This window comes from Mus pahari, chromosome 8 (assembly GCF_900095145.1).
Source record: "Mus pahari chromosome 8, PAHARI_EIJ_v1.1, whole genome shotgun sequence".
Lineage (NCBI taxonomy): Eukaryota > Metazoa > Chordata > Mammalia > Rodentia > Muridae > Mus > Mus pahari.
Window position 1 is genome coordinate 7,627,925 of NC_034597.1, and position 10,878 is coordinate 7,638,802.

Sequence of the window (10,878 nt, forward strand, 5' to 3'; positions counted from 1 at the left end):
GAGGGAAAGAAGAAGAGAGGAGGGGAGAGGAGGGGACGGGAGGGGAGGGGAGGGGAGGGGAGGGGAGGGGAGGGGAGGGGAGAAAGAAGAGGGAGCTATAAAAGGCGGAGGAGGTGGTCTTTATAGATGGTTATAAGTGAGCTGATGTTGATCAGTATGGCCCAGTATAATTGACATTTCCGTGTTGCTTTATAACCCCAGTTTTTCCATTTTCATCACTCATAGAAACCTTATAAGACTAACCTCCTTTGGGGTCTCACAGTAGATGGTCATGCTGAGTAAGCAAGGTTATGTGTGGCAGAATCACAGGGAATGGGGCTGAGTTTGTCAGTGGCTCCCTGAGGTACCTTTTACCACTCTGATGTATGTCTCTCCTTTCAGCCATGAGTCCATGGTACTCTTAGAACCCAGATGCTCCGAACACTCTTCCTCAAAGAGACCTCTGAGAACATAACTTAAATAGACCTCACAATTATTTATTTCACCCAAATTCCAGCTCTGTTCAGCAGCATGGAAATTGCTAAACAAATGGCTTTGCCTGCATCTGTTGAAGAATATGAGAAACAGAGGGAGGTTAAACATGCAAATGACACTGCAAAATTCATTACCAAGGCTGCTGAATCCCCAGCCCCCTGCTTTAGGGAGCTGTGCCTGCCTAGGATTAATAAAAAAGGAAAAAGCTCTGGCAGGCTGTCCCAGCCTCAGGCTTCCTGCCTGAGAACCAGGTGCTGCCACAAAACTGCAAATGCTCATTTGCTGACCTAGCCTGGACCAGGGTTTTTCAGCTTTTCTGACTTGAGGGAAATACACAGATAGAACTCGAATGCTAATCAAACATTACTGCTTGTAAATCATCAAGAAACTTAACAATGCTCAGGTGTACATACAGTTTTACCACTTACTCGAGATGAAAGCAAACTTACATATTAAGGAGATGAATTTGCTAGTTTGCTTTTACATAAAGAATTAAATTCCCCCTGAATCTGTTTGGTACTTCAAGACAGAGAGCAACCCACTGTTTTTTAGAGTTCATGGATATTTTTATTTGATGACTATTTCAGAAACAGTTAGAAATCTGTTCTTAATCCAAAAATTTATTTGTTTATTTTTTTTTTTTACAAAATTCAAGACAGCAGCCCAAAGTATAATTTTTAAGATCAAAGATTCTATGCAATACAACACAATGATATTATCAGTTTGATGTTTATATGCTAAAGATTGATGATTAAGAAATGTTTAATTGCCTTTCTTTCTAATAATTAAAATATTGTTTCTATAAGAGTAGAAACCTACTGCAGTTCATAATGAGTGATGGTCCCAGGTCAGAGGCAAGCAGTTTCAAGCATTTGTTAGAGTTGTACCCCATGGTGGCATGAACAGTTCATTATCCACTTAAACCTAATTTGTTAGGGTCATACAGTATGATGACATTCACAATGTAATGTACACTTAAATGTTCTGAATGTAGGCTACAGGTAGGTCATGTGATACCACACGGGTGAGCCCTGCCAGAAACTCTTCACATCATTTCATAGTTCATTTTGAATTAAGTTTTGGTTGTTGTCCACTCAGAATCCTTTTACTGCTATGGAATTTTTATGATGCCTGTTTACAGTCATATGACCTCATACAGAGTTTAAGGAGCTGTAGTATGGACAAAACCTAAATTGGTCACTCTAACCAAGATTGTCCCGTGTAATGAATGAAGATCTAAAGAGAGAAGCTGCTCTCAGTTCTGTGCCAGTGAGCCTCTACCTCAGCGAACCTCAGGCACAGCTTTAAGGGCAAAGGTTAATCTGTTAATAAAGTCAAATAAACTTATGTTGAGTTCTGTTCTCACCTTCTCAGCTGATATCATGCACTTTCTGAAGGAGTCCTGTTATTTTAGGGTATTTTGGGGTGTTTTAGACTCGCCCTGGCTCCCTGCGATACCCTTTACCACTCTTTCAGTATGTGTTAGGCACAAACAGCAGGCGTACTTTTTGCCGGACTAAGACAGACTTCTGGGATGGAGAAAAAGAGACTGAGCAGGATGCTCATGAAGATACAGAGACTCCTTGGGAGATGGGCTCAGATTATGGAATCTCCGCCTCTTGCCTTAGCCAGAACACAAGTCCGTGTGCCTAGACTTCTACGAGATTTTTATTAAAGATTTCCTAAGGCCAGTTAGTATCATCCTTATAAGCCAGGAAGCCAATGAAAAGGGCAAGCTATGGTCTGTGCCTGACATCTTTCCTTCATAGAAGCCTGGCAGGAAGGTCTCCCCAACACACCCACCTTCTGCAATAACAGATAGGCAGTCTGCAGCAGCACATTAATAGACTCAGAGAAGGGGAGCTGGAGATGTGGGCCACTCTGATGATCTTTAAGCTTTCCAGACAAAATGTTTCCTTACAGACAGACTGTGTGGAGAGGAATATCAAAGATCAGCACACCTGAAATGACCATTTGTGCTTGTGGAGAGACAGTGTGTGAGCAGATGTGCACATGAAGGGACCAGGCAGCAGAAGGTAAAAGAAATGTGTGATTAAGACAGAAAATGAGGCTTACAGGTCCAGAGACAGACTGTATCATCCAATAGCCATTGCGTTTAAATGTGGCCTATAGGCCACACAGCAGCCTCACTTGAAAACTCATTAGACATGCGAATCCTCCTGCTATCCCCACAGCTCTTAGAATATGAGTTCAGCAACCTTATGGCTGTTTCTGATGAACACTGCAGTTCAACTCACTAGTCTAAGCCATAAATCTTATGGGAACAGCCACTTTAAAATGAGTGGCCATTACAGTCGTGTAAATACTAGGTGCTATGGGGATAAACGGCTTAGAGTTCACAGAGATGATATTGATCTGTTTGGGTTTTCGAGTTTTATTATTGAGCTTTAAGGTCTTAAAAAAGAAACGCTAAGGTCCCCATCTCAGGAACAACACTCCCTAGAGTATAAACAAAGGACAGACTGGTCCCAGTCTGCAGTGGCTGTTTGGGCTTCCCCTGTCCTATGAACAAAGTATTACACACCTAGCAAAGCCTTCAAAGATAAAATGCTTCCAGTTTGGAATTGAAGCAATTTTAATTTACCACAGCTCTGTCCTTATTTCTTGACCTGCCTCTCTGTAGACTTGGCAGGACAGAGGGTGGTTTCAGAGAAGGGATAACTGGAGAGCAGACAGGTGTGGGTGTATACCAGACTCCAGGGGAGACTCTACCACCCATAAAGACAGGAGTGAAGCAGGAAATATCAGAAAGAACCACATTCATCCAGATCACATAACTAGCAATCACTCTGGCAGGTCTTGAAGAAACTACTGCAGAGCCCAAGGACAGAAATAATCTTCCCAGAGGCACCCATGCTCCCCAACGCCAAAGCAGTGAGCATAGCAATAAAGAGAACATGAGCAACAATAAAGGTGACTTAGAAGGCAAATGTCTGCAGCACTGTGTGCCAGGAAAAAGCACCCTAAAGACAGACCCATGAGGAGTCAGTGAAGTGACCTCTGGGGCCAGTTTCAACTCTATAACTGCCTATGTCCCTCCCGTAGGCTGGTTTGGACACGTTCACTGCTCTGAGTACACATGGTTCTAATCTCTATCTCAACATTTCTCTTGGTATCGCATTTCCTATTGACTTGCACGGATTACAGAGATCTTTGTAAGTCTGAACAGACTGTGGAGATAATGTCAGCAAAAAGTATAACTTATATTAGCAACTTTGAGTGGTACACTTAAAGAATGGGAGGGAGAGGAGGGAAGTTAACAAATATGAAGGCAGAAATAGATGGATCTCAGTAAAGGTCGGGAAAAGAATTTTCTCTCCCTTATCTTCAAATGTATTATGTCTATTTTATCTTTTATGCTTGGTTTTCTTCTCTTCATTTATAAAATTCTTACATTTTCACCATTTTTCTTATATGAATAAATGTTTATAACAATTAACCAGAGTACTACTCAGCTATTAAAAACAATGAATTTATGAAATTCTTAGGCAAATGGATGTATCTGGAGGATATCATCCTGAGTGAGGTAACCCAATCACAAAAGAACTCACTTGATATGCACTCACTGATAAGTGGATATTAGCCCAGAAACCTAGAATATCCAAGATACACTCTCCAAAACACAAGAAAATCAAGAAGAAGGAAGACCAACACGTGGATACTTCATTCCTCCCTAAAATAGGGAATAAAATACCCATGGAAGAAGTGGCAGAGACAAAGTTTGGAACTAAGACGAAAGGATGGACCATCCAGAGACTGCCCTACCCAGGGGTCCATCCCATAATCAGCCACCAAACGCAGACACTATTGAATATGCCAGCAAGATCTTGCTGAAAGGACACTGATATAGCTATCTCTGTGAGGCTATACCAATGCCTGACAAATATAGAAGTGGATGCCCACAGCCACCTATAGATAGAACACAGAGACCCCAGTGGAGGAGCTAGAGAAATTACCCAAGGAACTGAAGGGGTCTGCAACCCTCTAGGTGAAACAACAATATGAACTAATCAGTGCCCCCAGAGCTCGTGTCTCTAGCTGCATATATCACAGAAGATGGCCTAGTCAGCCTTCGTTGGGAAGAGAGGCCCCTTGGTCATGCAAACTTTACATGCCCCATAGAGGGGAACGCCAGGGCCAAGAAGTGGGAGTGGGTGGGCAGGGGATCAGGGTGGGGAGAGGGTATAGGGGACATTCGGGATAGCATTTGAAATGTAAATGAAGAAAATATCTAATAAAATAAGTTTTTAAAAAAGGTAGGCATTGTTATTACTTTCAGCTTACATTAAAGAAACTAGGTTTAAAGACAGTGACATTCTCAAAGTGCTACAGGGAGTTAATGGCTGAACAGACCATGGAAAAAGCCAAGTTCAGATGCTTTAGGGATCCTTAGCAAAGGCTCACCCATTCCTTAAAGTGGGCATCATTAGATTGTCACATTTCCCTGAGGTCAATGGAAATTACCCAACAGGTAATTAGAAGAGCAATCAAATCTGTTCCTTGTATGCAACAGAGGAATTGGAGGGAAAATCAAGATAGTCATCAGAGCTTGTATGCACAGGATGCCTTCAAGGTGCTGAGTTATCTAGCCTCATACAGGATTCCTCCTTAAGAACAACAACCTTTTACTTTTCTTTCTTTTTGAAAATTTTTTCATAAACTATATTGATGATGATTTCACCTCCTCCAATTCTATTCCTCATACCCACTTAACCCCCCTCTCTCACTCACTCACTCACTTACTCACTCAAAGAGGCAAACAAACAAGCAATAACTTAAAAAAAAACAAACCCAAGAAACACACGTGTGCGCGTGCGCGCACACACACACACACACACACACACACACACACATACACATCCATCAAAATACAAAATTAGAAACCATGTTATATAAGCAAAAGGTTGGTAGGACAAAAAATTTCCCAAACAAAGCAATTTGAGACAAACCATGTGCAAAGAGATGCTGAGTTCATGCTGTGTCAGCCATCAACTGTTGGGTGCGGGTCTGCCCTGAATATTGGTTATGGTACGCAATGGGACTCCATTGCAGAAAACTAATTTTTTTCTTTCACAAGCAGATGTTAGTTGCAGATAATGTATTATGTCCACTTCTCCCTCTTCCAGCTGGGCCCCTACCAGGCCTGAAGTGGCACAGATCTTGTGGGTGCTGCCAGTGTCTGTAAATTTGTTTGTGGATAGAATTGTGTCTAGAAGGCATAGTTTCCTTGGAAGCATATAGGCCCCTCTTGGCTCTTACAATCTTTCTGCCTTCTCTCCTGCACATCTCCCTAAGTCCTGAGAGGAGGTATTTGATGAAGCCCACCTGTTTAAGATAGTCTTCCAAAATCTGCCTGCCACTCTCTGCACAATATGGAGTTGTGGGTCTCATCCACTTCAAGAACCAGTGTCTTTTATGATGCCTGGGAGAGATGCTGATCTATTGGTATAGCAGAATGTTGTTAGGAATCTCATTATTGCTATGGGTCTTTAGTAAACAACAGTAGTTTTGAAAAGAAAAAAAAACCTTTGCCTTTTTATTTGTTACTGAATCCCAGGGATATCTCTTTTGTAATCTCTGTGCCTTTAGATCAACAGAGCAAACTGCAGTGAAGTTGGAGGAAGCTGGTCTTAGTTGGACCCTGGAAATTACATTTTCCTACAGCCACAACCTCTGTGAGCTTCAGGCTTCTTCAGATGTGTGCCATTAATGTGTTACTGAATTTAGTTCTTTTTTTCTTTTATGCCATCTCCTACAAGTGAGAAAACTATAAAATGACACAGTTGGCTAAACAGTCCTGGAGCAAAGAGCTTCTGTTTTATGTTAGGCAGTTACCTTGTTACCACGGTGGCATCCAGCCTTGGCACGCCTTCCTGCTTTGAGTCCTGATGGAGAGGACTCAGTCTCTGCTCTTCAGCTGTGCAGAAGCAGTTGCCACCTTCCTCCTCTCTTCCCAGGGCAACTGGGCTGCCTCCTACTGCTTTATGGCCAGGCTTCCTTGTTGCTATTCACTTCTAGTATTAGATGTGGATGGAAATGGTGGTAAAGGAGGCAAAACACACTTTTTTGGGTTTGAACTTTAACAGGAGAGGACACAACAGCATTAATAAACCCACTGTGATGAAATTGCTCATCGTAATTTGTAAAACAAGTTCGAAGGTGTAAACAGATACACATAAGTTCATCTCTGCTGGTCATTGGTACATAACCTCCCCCTCCCCACCTCCACAGGACACTGTGCTCACACTCACTTTAGTTGTTCTTTGCCACCAGGGAGCAAGGCAGTTATGATGAGCACAGGTGGAGATGACCCCTTAGCAGTATTTTTGACCTGAGACCGACACTCAGTAGTTGTGGAGCTAGAGAACAATCTCCCACGGTATTCTGGGATACTTCACATCAGTCCAAGCCAAGTTCCAACCACAGAGAACAATGAGGTGGTAACACAAAGACTTCTCTTTTGGCAGGCAGTGCTCACTCATGGGCTAATACAGGAAAATCAATCAATTATGCCTTTTCTTAAAGGGAAAGTGTAAAAAAAATAAATCTCACTTTGATGTATTAAGAATTCTTTTAAAAAAATACCTTAAAAAGAAATTGCTGACAGGAAATGTCCTCATCTCTAAAATAAGGGTACCATTGGCATGAACAGGCAGCAGCATCCAGAATGGCAAACTCACCCTGCCAGGGATGCACTAAAATAACTCTTTACATTAACAAAGAGAACTTCAAAATTAACTTATATATTGTGTTACTCAGGAATCGTTTTTGCAAGCATCACACCCTGGCTGATGTAATCAGAAAATGAATGAATTGAAATTTTATCAGCTGCTTGTAGAGATGAGCCATTTGAAGGTAGGGAAACGAGCAGGAATGGGAAGATGAGAGAACACCCTGGCTAGAGCCACTGTCATTCCACAAGACCCATGGAGTGAGGGCTCTGAGCCTGAGGTTCTAGATATCCAGACGCAGAAGAGTACAGTGTCTTCCCCAATGCAGCCAATAGCTCCTGGCTTCCTCCACTGCTGCTTTCAGAGAGGAGCAAGCTGCCCGTTGCTCTCACCTCCAATCTCCAGCATGTGACTTGTGTGCTTTGGCAGATCCATTACAAGTGCCTGGTCCACTTCAGACAATGTGCCTCCAAAGGAGGCTATGAAAGCAGCTAGCTGCTCTTATATGTCTATAAAATGAGCAGGTATCTGTTTCCACTCAGACACACAGCTGTAGAAATGAGTCAGAGCAACTCATGTTACATTCCAATAACAATGAACCTCCCAAAGTTTGGTGTCTTAACAGAAATTGGTTTGATATTTGTTTCTATTGTTTCTCTTATGAATCGCATACCAATGTATGATGAATGATCTGTCCTTCTGTCCATCTCATGTCAGTTTCTCTCTCCCTCATCCAAAAACACTGACTGAAAATGGTCTCTAGGTGAAGAACTGAAGGCCATCACAGCAAGGAGAGAGCATGATGGCAACACAGCAAGGAGAGAGCATGATGGGAACACAGCAAGGAGAGAGCATGATGGGAACACAACAAGGAGAGAGCATGGTGGGAACACAGCTAGGAGAGAGCATGATGGGAACACAGCAAGGAGAGAGCATGATGGGAACACAGCAAGGAGAGAGCATGATGGGAACACAACAAGGAGAGAGCATGATGGGAACACAGCTAGGAGAGAGCATGATGGGAACACAGCAAGGAGAGAACATGATGGGAACACAGCAAGGAGAGAGCATGTTGGGAACACAGCAAGGAGAGAGCATGATGGGAACACAACAAGGAGAGAGCATGATTGGAACACAGCAAGGAGAGAGCATGGTGGGAACACATTGGTATGTAAGTCTATTAACTTGATGTGACATTCATCACTTCTACACACACTTTAGTTGCTAAAATAAGCTCCTATGCCAAACTCAGAAGTGTTCAGAGAAGCATGACTTATCCATATTCTCAAATTAAAGAATACTTGGCAAATCCTATTAATAAACAGCGTGTGGGGGTTTTGAAGTTATAAAGAGCACTCGAACATTAGGTAGTCCAAACTTGTCATACACATTACTTAAAAATCCCAGGTCCTATCGAATGATGAAAGCATGCCAGACTATGATGCTCTTGACTGCCGTGCATACAGTATACACTGAACTTACTTGGTGACCCTGCTTCTAATAGTATCTCCATTTAAATGAGGAAGTTGATGCATACAGCAATTTTGTGACATGCACATCAGCTCACACCAGGGAAGGGAAGAGCTAAGATTGCAATTCATAGTTAATGAGACACATATCAATTAAATATAAAAGTAAAATCCAAGTCTTTCCTTGATATACCATAGTTACAAAGTCAGGTTAAGCATTGCCTGAGTGCTCACTCTGAAGGGGTATTTCATCTCTGCATTCGTCTCTATCCCCCGTCTCTCCAAGTTCATTCCATTTGTATTCCTTTCTCTCACTCTTCCATATGCTTGGCCCAAGTCTCTTTCATCAAGGCTCTGAAAATAGACTGTGCAGTGAACCACATCTTGATCAGAACACTTGGTATCTTTTATTAGTCTTCAGATGTAAGCAGTCCCAGCCACCCAGAGTCTGCCTTTCCAGATACAGTGTGGTTAAAATAATTGCAAGACATGGAATTCAAATACCAATAAAATGTTACAAAAATATTTTATATCTCACATACAAAAAATACTTTATAAAAAGAGTAGATAAAGAATTCTGTTTGGGGATGGGGAGATAGCTCAGTGGTTAAGAGCACTTTCAGCTCTTGCAGAGGACTAGGATTTGGTTGCTAGCACCAACACTAGATGGCTTATAGTATCTAATATCCCAAGTTCCAGATCTGGTGCTCCTTCTGGTCTCCATAGAAAGTACATGCATGTTGTATACACACACACACACACACACACACACATACACACAAATATCAACATCTATCTGAAAAGAAACTTGAGAAACATTGTTAAAAATTATAATCCAAAGGACAAAACAGATCAAGGATTCCTAACTAGTAGGGAACTGCTATAAGGAATATTCTTTCAATGTTTCCTCTAAAATAATATTAGATAGGCCAGAGCTTAACTGCCATGACAATCTTGCCCCTCTGCTGCCCCTTGTAAGCTTACAGACTTATCTTCACAGCATTACCTCTTCTAAACAATTTATAATCCCTCAATCATTTTCCTCTAAGACTCTCAATGTAGAGCAGAAAAATGGTGACATCACAAGCCACAGGACACCATATTCATAGAGTTGAAAGCAAGCAATAATCCTACATGCCTTTCAGATTCTGTTAATTATGAGGGTGTCATCATTATATTGAGATTTCTAAAGTCTTATATTTTATTATTTAAATAGACTAAGAGATCAGTTTAAAATAGAAGAGCTGGATGTGGGGGAAAACAATTCATAATAATTGGAGAAAATGTCAATGCCAAGTAACATTTCCAGGAAATATCTCCCATGATGTCTAGTACCCTCAAGTGCCCTGATGATTCCACTAATTAATTTATTTGTTCATTGTATCAATTTATGTAGAATCAACTGATTATAAACATATCTCTGGCACTTCTGGATTAGTGGTGTGCTGTAGTTTTGGCCAAAGACTGCTCTGAGTAGAGCCACCTCAGAGATAACAGGGAGAGATTTTGAAGCTAAGAGAGCTGTATGATTAAGAAACTGTACACTTTCTGATTTCAGTGAAAAGGAAAGTTGAGCTAGGGAACTGGCTTACTGAGTAAATCACAAGCAACATAAACCTGAGGAGCCAACTTTAGTCCCCAGAAACCTATATAAAAAGTACATGTCCCAAATCCTAGTCCAGAAATGGAGACAGGATGTAGGCTCTTTGCAGGCAGGCAGCTGAGGGGAGAGAAGCCAGCACCTGCTGGGTCTCTCTGGGGCTGAGCAGGATGGTGGGTGTCAGTGTCTCGCTTTATTACATCAGTCTCTCGCTTTTAAAGAACAAATGACAAGGGGTATGGGGTGATCTGGTGGGGCCCATGTCAGCAGTTGCTGGGCAGGCAAGGGTTTGTCCAGATCTTGTAGATTGTGCTGAGTCACTCCAGCAGAAATGATGAGCACAGGTGGAAAAGAATCGAGCCAAGCTCAAGCCATTCCTCTAGAGCCAGGATAAGGCACAACAACAGTAGAGTTTTTAAGGTTATCTGACTAGTCGGTCTAAATAGTAAGCTCTGAGACAATTATAGACCCTATCTCAAACAGTAAGATAAAGAACAATTCAAAAGATACTAAACAATGACCTCTGACACATACCTACACAATGCTCCCTCTCTCTCTCTCTCTCTCTCTCTCTCACACACACACACACACACACACACACACACACACACACAGAGAGAGAGAGAGAGAGAGAGAGAGAGAG